The 13,033-nt window shown below is 39.7% G+C and overlaps 21 non-coding genes and 7 pseudogenes across 21 annotated transcripts; all 28 read left to right on the top strand.

Annotated features, from left to right (window-relative positions):
• The first annotated feature begins 102 nt into the window (after positions 1-102).
• Positions 103-221, top strand: LOC146043935 (5S ribosomal RNA; annotated as a pseudogene).
• Positions 222-566: 345 nt separating this feature from the next.
• Positions 567-685, top strand: LOC146044051 (5S ribosomal RNA; annotated as a pseudogene).
• Positions 686-1,030: 345 nt separating this feature from the next.
• Positions 1,031-1,149, top strand: LOC146044258 (5S ribosomal RNA; annotated as a pseudogene).
• Positions 1,150-1,483: 334 nt separating this feature from the next.
• LOC146044544 (5S ribosomal RNA) lies at positions 1,484-1,602 on the top strand. The gene has a single exon (XR_014464980.1). It is a non-coding gene; the product is annotated as a 5S ribosomal RNA (ribosomal RNA).
• A 345-nt stretch (positions 1,603-1,947) lies between these two features.
• Positions 1,948-2,066, top strand: LOC146043466 (5S ribosomal RNA). Its single transcript, XR_014464459.1, has one exon. It is a non-coding gene; the product is annotated as a 5S ribosomal RNA (ribosomal RNA).
• A 345-nt stretch (positions 2,067-2,411) lies between these two features.
• On the top strand, positions 2,412-2,530 carry LOC146043250 (5S ribosomal RNA). Its single transcript, XR_014464243.1, has one exon. It is a non-coding gene; the product is annotated as a 5S ribosomal RNA (ribosomal RNA).
• A 345-nt stretch (positions 2,531-2,875) lies between these two features.
• Positions 2,876-2,994, top strand: LOC146043600 (5S ribosomal RNA). Its single transcript, XR_014464592.1, has one exon. It is a non-coding gene; the product is annotated as a 5S ribosomal RNA (ribosomal RNA).
• Positions 2,995-3,339: 345 nt separating this feature from the next.
• On the top strand, positions 3,340-3,458 carry LOC146043356 (5S ribosomal RNA). The gene has a single exon (XR_014464350.1). It is a non-coding gene; the product is annotated as a 5S ribosomal RNA (ribosomal RNA).
• A 345-nt stretch (positions 3,459-3,803) lies between these two features.
• On the top strand, positions 3,804-3,922 carry LOC146044545 (5S ribosomal RNA). Its single transcript, XR_014464981.1, has one exon. It is a non-coding gene; the product is annotated as a 5S ribosomal RNA (ribosomal RNA).
• Positions 3,923-4,267: 345 nt separating this feature from the next.
• Positions 4,268-4,386, top strand: LOC146044650 (5S ribosomal RNA). Its single transcript, XR_014465086.1, has one exon. It is a non-coding gene; the product is annotated as a 5S ribosomal RNA (ribosomal RNA).
• Positions 4,387-4,731: 345 nt separating this feature from the next.
• On the top strand, positions 4,732-4,850 carry LOC146044285 (5S ribosomal RNA; annotated as a pseudogene).
• A 334-nt stretch (positions 4,851-5,184) lies between these two features.
• Positions 5,185-5,303, top strand: LOC146043168 (5S ribosomal RNA). The gene has a single exon (XR_014464162.1). It is a non-coding gene; the product is annotated as a 5S ribosomal RNA (ribosomal RNA).
• A 345-nt stretch (positions 5,304-5,648) lies between these two features.
• Positions 5,649-5,767, top strand: LOC146044761 (5S ribosomal RNA). Its single transcript, XR_014465197.1, has one exon. It is a non-coding gene; the product is annotated as a 5S ribosomal RNA (ribosomal RNA).
• Positions 5,768-6,112: 345 nt separating this feature from the next.
• On the top strand, positions 6,113-6,231 carry LOC146043264 (5S ribosomal RNA). Its single transcript, XR_014464258.1, has one exon. It is a non-coding gene; the product is annotated as a 5S ribosomal RNA (ribosomal RNA).
• Positions 6,232-6,576: 345 nt separating this feature from the next.
• LOC146043359 (5S ribosomal RNA) lies at positions 6,577-6,695 on the top strand. The gene has a single exon (XR_014464351.1). It is a non-coding gene; the product is annotated as a 5S ribosomal RNA (ribosomal RNA).
• Positions 6,696-7,040: 345 nt separating this feature from the next.
• LOC146044546 (5S ribosomal RNA) lies at positions 7,041-7,159 on the top strand. The gene has a single exon (XR_014464982.1). It is a non-coding gene; the product is annotated as a 5S ribosomal RNA (ribosomal RNA).
• Positions 7,160-7,504: 345 nt separating this feature from the next.
• LOC146043360 (5S ribosomal RNA) lies at positions 7,505-7,623 on the top strand. Its single transcript, XR_014464352.1, has one exon. It is a non-coding gene; the product is annotated as a 5S ribosomal RNA (ribosomal RNA).
• Positions 7,624-7,968: 345 nt separating this feature from the next.
• LOC146044548 (5S ribosomal RNA) lies at positions 7,969-8,087 on the top strand. The gene has a single exon (XR_014464983.1). It is a non-coding gene; the product is annotated as a 5S ribosomal RNA (ribosomal RNA).
• Positions 8,088-8,432: 345 nt separating this feature from the next.
• Positions 8,433-8,541, top strand: LOC146044329 (5S ribosomal RNA; annotated as a pseudogene).
• A 345-nt stretch (positions 8,542-8,886) lies between these two features.
• On the top strand, positions 8,887-9,005 carry LOC146043787 (5S ribosomal RNA; annotated as a pseudogene).
• Positions 9,006-9,349: 344 nt separating this feature from the next.
• On the top strand, positions 9,350-9,468 carry LOC146043389 (5S ribosomal RNA). The gene has a single exon (XR_014464382.1). It is a non-coding gene; the product is annotated as a 5S ribosomal RNA (ribosomal RNA).
• Positions 9,469-9,813: 345 nt separating this feature from the next.
• LOC146044660 (5S ribosomal RNA) lies at positions 9,814-9,932 on the top strand. The gene has a single exon (XR_014465096.1). It is a non-coding gene; the product is annotated as a 5S ribosomal RNA (ribosomal RNA).
• Positions 9,933-10,277: 345 nt separating this feature from the next.
• Positions 10,278-10,396, top strand: LOC146044104 (5S ribosomal RNA; annotated as a pseudogene).
• A 344-nt stretch (positions 10,397-10,740) lies between these two features.
• Positions 10,741-10,859, top strand: LOC146043453 (5S ribosomal RNA). The gene has a single exon (XR_014464446.1). It is a non-coding gene; the product is annotated as a 5S ribosomal RNA (ribosomal RNA).
• A 345-nt stretch (positions 10,860-11,204) lies between these two features.
• Positions 11,205-11,323, top strand: LOC146043390 (5S ribosomal RNA). Its single transcript, XR_014464383.1, has one exon. It is a non-coding gene; the product is annotated as a 5S ribosomal RNA (ribosomal RNA).
• A 345-nt stretch (positions 11,324-11,668) lies between these two features.
• LOC146044837 (5S ribosomal RNA) lies at positions 11,669-11,787 on the top strand. The gene has a single exon (XR_014465273.1). It is a non-coding gene; the product is annotated as a 5S ribosomal RNA (ribosomal RNA).
• A 345-nt stretch (positions 11,788-12,132) lies between these two features.
• On the top strand, positions 12,133-12,251 carry LOC146043375 (5S ribosomal RNA). The gene has a single exon (XR_014464368.1). It is a non-coding gene; the product is annotated as a 5S ribosomal RNA (ribosomal RNA).
• Positions 12,252-12,597: 346 nt separating this feature from the next.
• On the top strand, positions 12,598-12,716 carry LOC146044775 (5S ribosomal RNA). Its single transcript, XR_014465212.1, has one exon. It is a non-coding gene; the product is annotated as a 5S ribosomal RNA (ribosomal RNA).
• Positions 12,717-13,033: the final 317 nt, after the last annotated feature.

Genomic DNA, 13,033 nt, shown 5'->3' on the forward strand with positions numbered 1-13,033 from the left:
CCAACACATAATTTTTTTCAGTAAGCCAATACAGTTAGGAAACTTTTTTATTAGCTTACCTGGTGATAGAAGTAGAAGAGGGCAAAAAAGTGCCTGGATCTCACCTACAGCCATACCACATTGGATAGGCCCAATCTCGTCTGATCTTGGAAGCTAAGCAGCGTTGGACCTGTTTAGTACTTGGGTGGGAGACCACATGGGAACACCAGGTGTTGTAGGTTTTTTCACATTACTGGCAAATTGTTTTTATTCTCTAGCTATTTAAATTGGAAACTTTTTCTTTTTATTGCCAGTACAGACATTTGGAAGAGGTCAAACAGACACAATAGCCATCACCTAAAGACTTACCACACTGTTTAGGCCCAATTCCAACTGCTTTTGGCAGCTAAACAGTGTTGAGCCTCTTTAGTAGTTTAATTTAAGACCCCCTGCTAATATCATGTCCTGTAGGTCTTTTTACATTACCAACACATGATTTTTTTTCAGTAAGCCAATACAGTTAGGAAACTTTTTTATTAGCTTACCTGGTGATAGAAGTAGAAGAGGGCAAAAAAGTGCCTGCATCTTACTACAGCCATACCACATTGGATAGTCCCAATCTCGTCTGATGTTGGAAGCTAAGCAGTGTTGGGCCTGGTTAGTACTTGGTTGGGAGACCACATGGGAACACCAGGTGCTGTAGGTTTTTTCACATTACTGGCAAATTGTTTTTATTCTCTAGCTATTTAAATTGGAAACGTTTACTTTTTATTGCCAGTACAGACATTTGGAAGAAGTCAAACAGACACAATAGCCATCAACTAAAGACTTAACACACTGTTTAGGCCCAATTCCAACTGCTTTTGGCAGCTAAACAGTGTTGAGCCTCTTTAGTAGTTTAATTTAAGACCTCCTGCTAATATCATGTCCTGTAGGTCTTTTTACATTACCAACACATAATTTTTTTCAGTAAGCCAATACAGTTAGGAAACTTTTTTATTAGCTTACCTGGTGATAGAAGTAGAAGAGGGCAAAAAAGTGCCTGTATCTCACCTACGGCCATACCACATTGGATAGGCCCAATCTCGTCTGATCTTGGAAGCTAAGCAGCGGTGGACCTTTTTAGTACTTGGGTGGGAGACCACATGGGAACACCAGGTGTTGTAGGTTTTTTCACATTACTGGCAAATTGTTTTTATTCTCTAGCTATTTAAATTGGAAACTTTTTCTTTTTATTGCCAGTACAGACATTTGGAAGAGGTCAAACAGACACAATAGCCATCACCTAAAGACTTACCACACTGTTTAGGCCCAATTCCTACTGCTTTTGGCAGCTAAACAGTGTTGAGCCTCTTTAGTAGTTTAATTTAAGACCCCCTGCTAATATCATGTCCTGTAGGTCTTTTTACATTACCAACACATGATTTTTTTTCAGTAAGCCAATACAGTTAGGAAACTATCCTGGTGATAGAAGTAGAAGATGGCAAAAAAGTGCCTGTATCTCACCTACAGCCATACCACATTGGATAGGCCCAATCTCGTCTGATCTTGGAAGCTAAGCAGTGTTGGGCCTGGTTAGTACTTGGGTGGGAGACCACATGGGAACACCAGGTGCTGTAGGTTTTTTCACATTACTGGCAAATTGTTTTTATTCTCTAGCTATTTAAATTGGAAACTTTTTCTTTTTATTGCCAGTACAGACATTTGGAAGAGGTCAAACAGACACTATAGCCATCACCTAAAGACTTACCACACTGTTTAGGCCCGATTCCAACTGCTTTTGGCAGCTAAACAGTGTTGATCCTCTTTAGTAGTTTAATTTAAGACCCCCTGCTAATATCATGTCCTGTAGGTCTTTTTACATTACCAACACATGATTTTTTTCAGTAAGCCGATACAGTTAGGAAACTTTTGTATTAGCTTACCTGGTGATAGAAGTAGAGGAGGGCAAAAAAGTGCCTGTATCTCACCTACAGCCATACCACATTGGATAGGCCCAATCTCGTCTGATCTTGGAAGCTAAGCAGTGTTGGGCCTGGTTAGTACTTGGGTGGGAGACCACATGGGAACACAAGGTGCTGTAGGTTTTTTCACATTACTGGCAAATTGTTTTTATTCTCTAGCTATTTAAATTGGAAAAAATTTCTTTTTATTGCCAGCACTGACATTTGGAAGAGGTCAAACAGACACAATAGCCATCACCTAAAGACTTACCATACTGTTTAGGCCCAATTCCAACTGCATTTGGCAGCTAAACAGTGTAGAGCCTCTTTAGTAGTTTAATTTAAGACCCCCTGCTAATATCATGTCCTGTAGGTCTTTTTACATTACCAACACATGATTTTTTGCAGTAAGCCAATACAGTTAGGAAACTTTTTTATTAGCTTACATGGTGATAGAAGTAGAAGAGAGCAAAAAAGTGCCTGTATCTAACCTACAGCCATACCACATTGGATAGGCCCAATCTCGTCTGATCTTGGAAGCTAAGCAGTGTTGGGCCTGGTTAGTACTTGGGTGGGAGACCACATGGAAACACCAGGTGCTGTAGGTTTTTTCACATTACTGGCAAATTCTTTTTATTCTCTAGCTATTTAAATTGGAAACGTTTACTTTTTATTGCCAGTACAGACATTTGGAAGAAGTCAAACAGACACAATAGCCATCACCTAAAGACTTACCACACTGTTTAGGCCCAATTCCAACTGCTTTTGGCAGCTAAACAGTGTTGAGCCTCTTTAGTAGTTTAATTTAAGACCCCCTGCTAATATCATGTCCTGTAGGTCTTTTTACATTACCAACACATAATTTTTTTCAGTAAGCAAATACAGTTAGGAAACTTTTTTATTAGCTTACCTGGTGATAGAAGTAGAAGAGGGCAAAAAAGTGCCTGTATCTCACCTACAGCCATACCACATTGGATAGGCCCAATCTTGTCTGATCTTGGAAGCTAAGCAGTGTTGGGCCTGTTTAGTACTTGGGTGGGAGACCACTTGGGAACACCAGGTGCTGTAGGTTTTTTCACATTACTGGCAAATTGTTTTTATTCTCTAGCTATTTAAATTGGAAACTTTTTCTTTTTATTGCCAGTACAGACATTTGGAAGAGGTCAAACAGACACAATAGCCATCACCTAAAGACTTACCACACTGTTTAGGCCCAATTCCAACTGCTTTTGGCAGCTAAACAGTGTTGAGCCTCTTTAGTAGTTTAATTTAAGACCCCCTGCTAATATCATGTCCTGTAGGTCTTTTTACATTACCAACACATGATTTTTTTCAGTAAGCCAATACAGTTAGGAAACTTTTGTATTAGCTTACCTGGTGATAGAAGTAGAAGAGGGCAAAAAAGTGCCTGTATCTCACCTACAGCCATACCACATTGGATAGGCCCAATCTCGTCTGATCTTGGAAGCTAAGCAGTGTTGGGCCTGGTTAGTACTTGGGTGGGAGACCACATGGGAACACCAGGTGGTGTAGGTTTTTTCACATTACTGGCAAATTGTTTTTATTCTCTAGCTATTTAAATTGGAAAAAAATTCTTTTTATTGCCAGCACTGACATTTGGAAGAGGTCAAACAGACACAATAGCCATCACCTAAAGACTTACCATACTGTTTAGGCCCAATTCCAACTGCATTTGGCAGCTAAACAGTGTTGAGCCTCTTTAGTAGTTTAATTTAAGACCCCCTGCTAATAACATGTCCTGTAGGTCTTTTTACATTACCAACACATGATTTTTTTCAGTAAGCCAATACAGTTAGGAAACTTTTTTATCAGCTTACCTGGTGATAGAAGTAGAAGAGGGCAAAAAAGTGCCTGTATCTCACCTACAGCCATACCACATTGGATAGGCCCAATCTCGTCTGATCTTGGAAGCTAAGCAGTGTTGGGCCTGGTTAGTACTTGGGTGGGAGACCACATGGGAACACCAGGTGCTGTAGGTTTTTTCACATTACTGGCAAATTGTTTTTATTCTCTAGCTATTTAAATTGGAAACGTTTACTTTTTATTGCCAGTACAGACATTTGGAAGAAGTCAAACAGACACAATAGCCATCACCTAAAGACTTACCACACTGTTTAGGCCCAATTCCAACTGCTTTTGGCGGCTAAACAGTGTTGAGCCTCTTTAGTAGTTTAATTTAAGACCCCCTGCTAATATCATGTCCTGTAGGTCTTTTTACATTACCAACACATGATTTTTTTCAGTAAGCCAATACAGTTAGGAAACTTTTGTATTAGCTTACCTGGTGATAGAAGTAGAAGAGGGCAAAAAAGTGCCTGTATTTCACCTACAGCCATACCACATTGTATAGGCCCAATCTCGTCTGATCTTGGAAGCTAAGCAGTGTTGGGCCTGGTTAGTACTTGGGTGGGAGACCACATGGGAACACCAGGTGCTGTAGGTTTTTTCACATTACTGGCAAATTGTTTTTATTCTCTAGCTATTTAAATTGGAAACGTTTACTTTTTATTGCCAGTACAGACATTTGGAAGAAGTCAAACAGACACAATAGCCATCACCTAAAGACGTACCACACTGATTAGGCCCAATTCCAACTGCTTTTGGCAGCTAAACAGTGTTGAGCCTCTTTAGTAGTTTAATTTAAGACCCCCTGCTAATATCATGTCCTGTAGGTCTTTTTACATTACCAACACATGATTTTTTTCAGGAAGCCAATACAGTTAGGAAACTTTTGTATTAGCTTACCTGGTGATAGAAGTAGAAGAGGGCAAAAAAGTGCGTGTATCTCACCTACAGCCATACCACATTGGATAGGCCTGATCTCGTCTGATCTTGGAAGCTAAGCAGCGGTGGACCTGTTTAGTACTTGGGTGGAAGACCACATGGGAACACCAGGTGTTGTAGGTTTTTTCACATTACTGGCAAATTGTTTTTATTCTCTAGCTATTTAAATTGGAAACTTTTTCTTTTTATTGCCAGTACAGACATTTGGAAGAGGTCAAACAGACACAATAGCCATCACCTAAAGACTTACCACACTGTTTAGGCCCAATTCCTACTGCTTTTGGCAGCTAAACAGTGTTGAGCCTCTTTAGTAGTTTAATTTAAGACCCCCTGCTAATATCATGTCCTGTAGGTCTTTTTACATTACCAACACATGATTTTTTTTCAGTAAGCCAATACAGTTAGGAAACTATCCTGGTGATAGAAGTAGAAGATGGCAAAAAAGTGCCTGTATCTCACCTACAGCCATACCACATTGGATAGGTCCAATCTCGTCTGATCTTGGAAGCTAAGCAGTGTTGGGCCTGGTTAGTACTTGGGTGGGAGACCACATGGGAACACCAGGTGCTGTAGGTTTTTTCACATTACTGGCAAATTGTTTTTATTCTCTAGCTATTTAAATTGGAAACTTTTTCTTTTTATTGCCAGTACAGACATTTGGAAGAGGTCAAACAGACACTATAGCCATCACCTAAAGACTTACCACACTGTTTAGGCCCAATTCCAACTGCATTTGGCAGCTAAACAGTGTTGAGCCTCTTTAGTAGTTTAATTTTAGACCCCCTGCTAATATCATGTCCTGTAGATCTTTTTACATTACCAACACATGATTTTTTTCAGTAAGCCAATACAGTTAGGAAACTTTTGTATTAGCCTACCTGGTGATAGAAGTAGAAGAGGGCAAAAAAGTGCCTGTATCTCACCTACAGCCATACCACATTGGATAGGCCCAATCTCGTCTGATCTTGGAAGCTAAGCAGTGTTGGGCCTGGTTAGTACTTGGGTGGGAAACCACATGGGAACACCAGGTGCTGTAGGTTTTTTCACATTACTGGCAAATTGTTTTTATTCTCTAGCTATCTTAATTGGAAACGTTTACTTTTTATTGCCAGTACAGACATTTGGAAGAAGTAAAACAGACACAATAGCCATCACCTAAAGACTTACCACACTGTTTAGGCCCAATTCCAACTGCTTTTGGCAGCTAAACAGTGTTGAGCCTCTTTAGTAGTTTAATTTAAGACCCCCTGCTAATATCATGTCCTGTAGGTCTTTTTACATTACCAACACATAATTTTTTTCAGTAAGCAAATACAGTTAGGAAACTTTTTTATTAGCTTACATGGTGATAGAAGTAGAAGAGGGCAAAAAAGTGCCTGTATCTCACCTACAGCCATACCACATTGGATAGGCCCAATCTCGTCTGATCTTGGAAGCTAAGCAGTGTTGGGCCTGTTTAGTACTTGGGTGGGAGACCACATGGGAACGCCAGGTGCTGTAGGTTTTTTCACATTACTGGCAAATTGTTTTTATTCTCTAGCTATTTAAATTGGAAACTTTTTCTTTTTATTGCCAGTACAGACATTTGGAAGAGGTCAAACAGACACAATAGCCATCACCTAAAGACTTACCACACTGTTTAGGCCCAATTCCAACTGCTTTTGGCAGCTAAACAGTGTTGAGCCTCTTTAGTAGTTTAATTTAAGACCCCCTGCTAATATCATGTCCTGTAGGTCTTTTTACATTACCAACACATGATTTTTTTCAGTAAGCCAATACAGTTAGGAAACTTTTGTATTAGCTTACCTGGTGATAGAAGTAGAAGAGGGCAAAAAAGTGCCTGTATCTCACCTACAGCCATACCACATTGGATAGGCCCAATCTCGTCTGATCTTGGAAGCTAAGCAGTGTTGGGCCTGGTTAGTACTTGGGTGGGAGACCACATGGGAACACCAGGTGGTGTAGGTTTTTTCACATTACTGGCAAATTGTTTTTATTCTCTAGCTATTTAAATTGGAAAAAAAATCTTTTTATTGCCAGCACTGACATTTGGAAGTGGTCAAACAGACACAATAGCCATCACCTAAAGACTTACCATACTGTTTAGGCCCAATTCCAACTGCATTTGGCAGCTAAACAGTGTTGAGCCTCTTTAGTAGTTTAATTTAAGACCCCCTGCTAATAACATGTCCTGTAGGTCTTTTTACATTACCAACACATGATTTTTTTCAGTAAGCCAATACAGTTAGGAAACTTTTTTATCAGCTTACCTGGTGATAGAAGTAGAAGAGGGCAAAAAAGTGCCTGCATCTCACCTACAGCCATACCACATTGGATAGGCCCAATCTCGTCTGATCTTGGAAGCTAAGCAGTGTTGGGCCTGGTTAGTACTTGGGTGGGAGACCACATGGGAACACCAGGTGCTGTAGGTTTTTTCACATTACTGGCAAATTGTTTTTATTCTCTAGCTATTTAAATTGGAAACGTTTACTTTTTATTGCCAGTACAGACATTTGGAAGAAGTCAAACAGACACAATAGCCATCACCTAAAGACTTACCACACTGTTTAGGCCCAATTCCAACTGCTTTTGGCAGCTAAACAGTGTTGAGCCTCTTTAGTAGTTTAATTTAAGACCCCCTGCTAATATCATGTCCTGTAGGTCTTTTTACATTACCAACACATGATTTTTTTCAGTAAGCCAATACAGTTAGGAAACTTTTGTATTAGCTTACCTGGTGATAGAAGTAGAAGAGGGCAAAAAAGTGCCTGTATCTCACCTACAGCCATACCACATTGGATAGGCCCAATCTCGTCTGATCTTGGAAGCTAAGCAGTGTTGGGCCTGGTTAGTACTTGGGTGGGAGACCACATGGGAACACCAGGTGGTGTAGGTTTTTTCACATTACTGGCAAATTGTTTTTATTCTCTAGCTATTTAAATTGGAAAAAAAATCTTTTTATTGCCAGCACTGACATTTGGAAGTGGTCAAACAGACACAATAGCCATCACCTAAAGACTTACCATACTGTTTAGGCCCAATTCCAACTGCATTTGGCAGCTAAACAGTGTTGAGCCTCTTTAGTAGTTTAATTTAAGACCCCCTGCTAATAACATGTCCTGTAGGTCTTTTTACATTACCAACACATGATTTTTTTCAGTAAGCCAATACAGTTAGGAAACTTTTTTATCAGCTTACCTGGTGATAGAAGTAGAAGAGGGCAAAAAAGTGCCTGTATCTCACCTACAGCCATACCACATTGGATAGGCCCAATCTCGTCTGATCTTGGAAGCTAAGCAGTGTTGGGCCTGGTTAGTACTTGGGTGGGAGACCACATGGGAACACCAGGTGCTGTAGGTTTTTTCACATTACTGGCAAATTGTTTTTATTCTCTAGCTATTTAAATTGGAAACGTTTACTTTTTATTGCCAGTACAGACATTTGGAAGAAGTCAAACAGACACAATAGCCATCACCTAAAGACTTACCACACTGTTTAGGCCCAATTCCAACTGCTTTTGGCAGCTAAACAGTGTTGAGCCTCTTTAGTAGTTTAATTTAAGACCCCCTGCTAATATCATGTCCTGTAGGTCTTTTTACATTACCAACACATGATTTTTTTCAGTAAGCCAATACAGTTAGGAAACTTTTGTATTAGCTTACCTGGTGATAGAAGTAGAAGAGGGCAAAAAAGTGCGTGTATCTCACCTACAGCTATACCACATTGGATAGGCCTGATCTTGGGAGCTAAGCAGTGTTGGGCCTGGTTAGTACTTGGGTGGGAGACCACATGGGAACACCAGGTGCTGTAGGTTTTTTCACATTACTGGCAAATTGTTTTTATTCTCTAGCTATTTAAATTGGAAACGTTTACTTTTTATTGCCAGTACAGACATTTGGAAGAAGTCAAACAGACACAATAGCCATCACCTAAAGACTTACCACACTGATTAGGCCCAATTCCAACTGCTTTTGGCAGCTAAACAGTGTTGAGCCTCTTTAGTAGTTTAATTTAAGACCCCCTGCTAATATAATGTCCTGTAGGTCTTTTTACATTATCAACACATGATTTTTTTCAGTAAGCCAATACAGTTAGGAAACTTTTTTATTAGCTTACCTGGTGATAGAAGTAGAAGAGGGCAAAAAAGTGCCTGCATCTCACCTACAGCCATACCACATTGGATAGGCCCAATCTCGTCTGATCTTGGAAGCTTAGCAGTGTTGGGCCTGGTTAGTACTTGGGTGGGAGACCACATGGGAACACCAGGTGCTGTAAGTTTTTTCACATTAATGGCAATTTTTTTTTATTCTCTAGCTATTTAAATTGGAAACTTTTTCTTTTTATTGCCAGTACAGACATTTGGAAGAGGTCAAACAGACACAATAGCCATCACCTAATGACTTACCACACTGTTTAGGCCCAATTCCAACTGCTTTTGGCAGCTAAACAATCTTGAGCCTCTTTAGTAGTTTAATTTAAGACCCCCTGCTAATATCATGTCCTGTAGGTCTTTTTACATTACCAACACATGATTTTTTTCAGTAAGCCAATACAGTTAGGAAAATTTTTTATTAGCTTACCTGGTGATAGAAGTAGAAGAGGGCAAAAAAGTGCTTGTATCTTACTACAGCCATACCACATTGGATAGTCCCAATCTCGTCTGATCTTGGAAGCTAAGCAGTGTTGGGCCTGGTTAGTACTTGGGTGGGAGACCACATGGGAACACCAGGTGCTGTAGGTTTTTTCACATTACTGGCAAATTGTTTTTATTCTCTAGCTATTTAAATTGGAAACTTTTTCTTTTTATTGCCAGTACAGACATTTGGAAGAGGTCAAACAGACACAATAGCCATCACCTAAAGACTTACCACACTGTTTAGGCCCAATTCCAACTGCTTTTGGCAGCTAAACAGTGTTGAGCCTCTTTAGTAGTTTAATTTTAGACCCCCTGCTAATATCATGTCCTGTAGGTCTTTTTACATTACCAACACATGATTTTTTTCAGTAAGCCAATACAGTTAGGAAACTTTTGTATTAGCCTACCTGGTGATAGAAGTAGAAGAGGGCAAAAAAGTGCCTGTATCTCACCTACAGCCATACCACATTGGATAGGCCCAATCTCATCTGATCTTGGAAGCTAAGCAGTGTTGGGCCTGGTTAGTACTTGGGTGGGAGACCACATGGGAACACCAGGTGCTGTAGGTTTTTTCACATTACTGGCAAATTGTTTTTATTCTCTAGCTATTTAAATTGGAAACGTTTACTTTTTGTTGCCAGTACAGACATTTGGAAGAAGTCAAACAGACACAATAGCCATCACCTAAAGACTTACCACACTGTTTAGGCCCAATTCCAACTGCTTTTGGCAGCTAAACAGTGTTGAGCCTCTTTAGTAGTTTAATTTAAGACCCCCTGCTAATATCATGTCCTGTAGGTCTTTTTACATTACCAACACATAATTTTTTTCAGTAAGCAAATACAGTTAGGAAACTTTTTTATTAGCTTACCTGGTGATAGAAGTAGAAGAGGGCAAAAAAGTGCCTGTATCTCACCTACAGCCATACCACATTGGATAGGCCCAATCTCGTCTGATCTTGGAAGCTTAGCAGTATTGGGCCTGGTTAGTACTTGGGTGGGAGACCACATGGGAACACCAGGTGCTGTAAGTTTTTTCACATTAATGGCAAATTGTTTTTATTCTCTAGCTATTTAAATTGGAAACTTTTTCTTTTTATTGCCAGTACAGACATTTGGAAGAGGTCAAACAGACACAATAGCCATCACCTAATGACTTACCACACTGTTTAGGCCCAATTCCAACTGCTTTTGGCAGCTAAACAATCTTGAGCCTCTTTAGTAGTTTAATAAAAGACCCCCTGCTAATATCATGTCCTGTAGGTCTTTTTACATTACCAACACATGATTTTTTTCAGTAAGCCAATATAGTTAGGAAACTTTTTTATTAGCTTACCTGGTGATAGAAGTAGAAGAGGGCAAAAAAGTGCCTGTATCTTACTACAGCCATACCGCATTGGATAGTCCCAATCTCGTCTGATCTTGGAAGCTAAGCAGTGTTGGGCCTGGTTAGTACTTGGGTGGGAGACCACATGGGAACACCAGGTGCTGTAGGTTTTTTCACATTACTGGCAAATTATTTTTATTCTCTAGCTATTTAAATTGGAAACTTTTTCTTTTTATTGCCAGTACAGACATTTGGAAGAGGTCAAACAGACACAATAGCCATCACCTAATGACTTACCACACTGTTTAGGCCCAATTCCAACTGCTTTTGGCAGCTAAACAATCTTGAGCCTCTTTAGTAGTTTAATTTAAGACCCCCTGCTAATATCATGTCCTGTAGGTCTTTTTACATTACCAACACATGATTTTTTTTCAGTAAGCCAATATAGTTAGGAAACTTTTTTATTAGCTTACCTGGTGATAGAAGTAGAAGAGGGCAAAAAAGTGCCTGTATCTTACTACAGCCATACCACATTGGATAGTCCCAATCTCGTCTGATCTTGGAAGCTAAGCAGTGTTGGGCCTGGTTAGTACTTGGGTGGGAGACCACATGGGAACACCAGGTGCTGTAGGTTTTTTCACATTACTGGCAAATTGTTTTTATTCTCTAGCTATTTAAATTGGAAACGTTTACTTTTTATTGCCAGTACAGACATTTGGAAGAAGTCAAACAGACACAATAGCCATCACCTAAAGACTTACCACACTGTTTAGGCCCAATTCCAACTGCTTTTGGCAGCTAAACAGTGTTGAGCCTCTTTAGTAGTTTAATTTAAGACCCCCTGCTAATATCATGTCCTGTAGGTCTTTTTACATTACCAACACATAATTTTTTTCAGTAAGCCAATACAGTTAGGAAACTTTTTTATTAGCTTACCTGGTGATAGAAGTAGAAGAGGGCAAAAAAGTGCCTGTATCTCACCTACAGCCATACCACATTGGATAGGCCCAATCTCGTCTGATCTTGGAAGCTAAGCAGTGTTGGGCCTGTTTAGTACTTGGGTGGGAGACCACATGGGAACACCAGGTGCTGTAGGTTTTTTCACATTACTGGCAAATTGTTTTTAATCTCTAGCTATTTAAATTGGAAACTTTTTCTTTTTATTGCCAGTACAGACATTTGGAAGAGGTCAAACAGACACAATAGCCATCACCTAAAGACTTACCACACTGTTTAGGCCCAATTCCAACTGCTTTTGGCAGCTAAACAGTGTTGAGCCTCTTTAGTAGTTTAATTTAAGACCCCCTGCTAATATCATGTCCTGTAGGTCTTTTTACATTACCAACACATGATTTTTTTCAGTAAGCCAATACAGTTAGGAAACTTTTGTATTAGCTTACCTGGTGATAGAAGTAGAAGAGGGCAAAAAAGTGCCTGTATCTCACCTACAGCCATACCACATTGGATAGGCCCAATCTTGTCTGATCTTGGAAGCTAAGCAGTGTTGGGCCTGGTTAGTACTTGAATGGGAGACCACATGGGAACACCAGGTGCTGTAGGTTTTTTCACATTACTGGCAAATTGTTTTTATTCTCTAGCTATTTAAATTGGAAAAAAAATTATTTTTATTGCCAGCACTGACATTTGGAAGAGGTCAAACAGACACAATAGCCATCACCTAAAGACTTACCATACTGTTTAGGCCCAATTCCAACTGCATTTGGCAGCTAAACAGTGTTGAGCCTCTTTAGTAGTTTAATTTAAGACCCCCTGCTAATAACATGTCCTGTAGGTCTTTTTACATTACCAACACATGATTTTTTTCAGTAAGCCAATACAGTTAGGAAACTTTTTTATTAGCTTACCTGGTGATAGAAGTAGAAGAGGGCAAAAAAGTGCCTGTATCTCACCTACAGCCATACCACATTGGATAGGCTCAATCTCGTCTGATCTTGGAAGCTAAGCAGTGTTGGGCCTGGTTAGTACTTGGGTGGGAGACCACATGGGAACACCAGGTGCTGTAGGTTTTTTCACATTACTGGCAAATTGTTTTTATTCTCTAGCTATTTAAATTGGAAACGTTTACTTTTTATTGCCAGTACAGACATTTGGAAGAAGTCAAACCGACACAATAGCCATCACCTAAAGACTTACCACACTGTTTAGGCCCAATTCTAACTGCTTTGGCAGCTAAACAGTGTTGAGCCTCTTTAGTAGTTTAATTTAAGACCCCCTGCTAATATCATGTCCTGTAGGTCTTTTTACATTACCAACACATGATTTTTTTCAGTAAGCCAATACAGTTAGGAAACTTTTGTATTAGCTTACCTGGTGATAGAAGTAG

The sequence above is a fragment of the Crinia signifera genome, chromosome 19 (genome assembly GCF_055691185.1).
Source record: "Crinia signifera chromosome 19, ASM5569118v1, whole genome shotgun sequence".
Taxonomy (NCBI): Eukaryota; Metazoa; Chordata; class Amphibia; order Anura; family Myobatrachidae; genus Crinia; species Crinia signifera.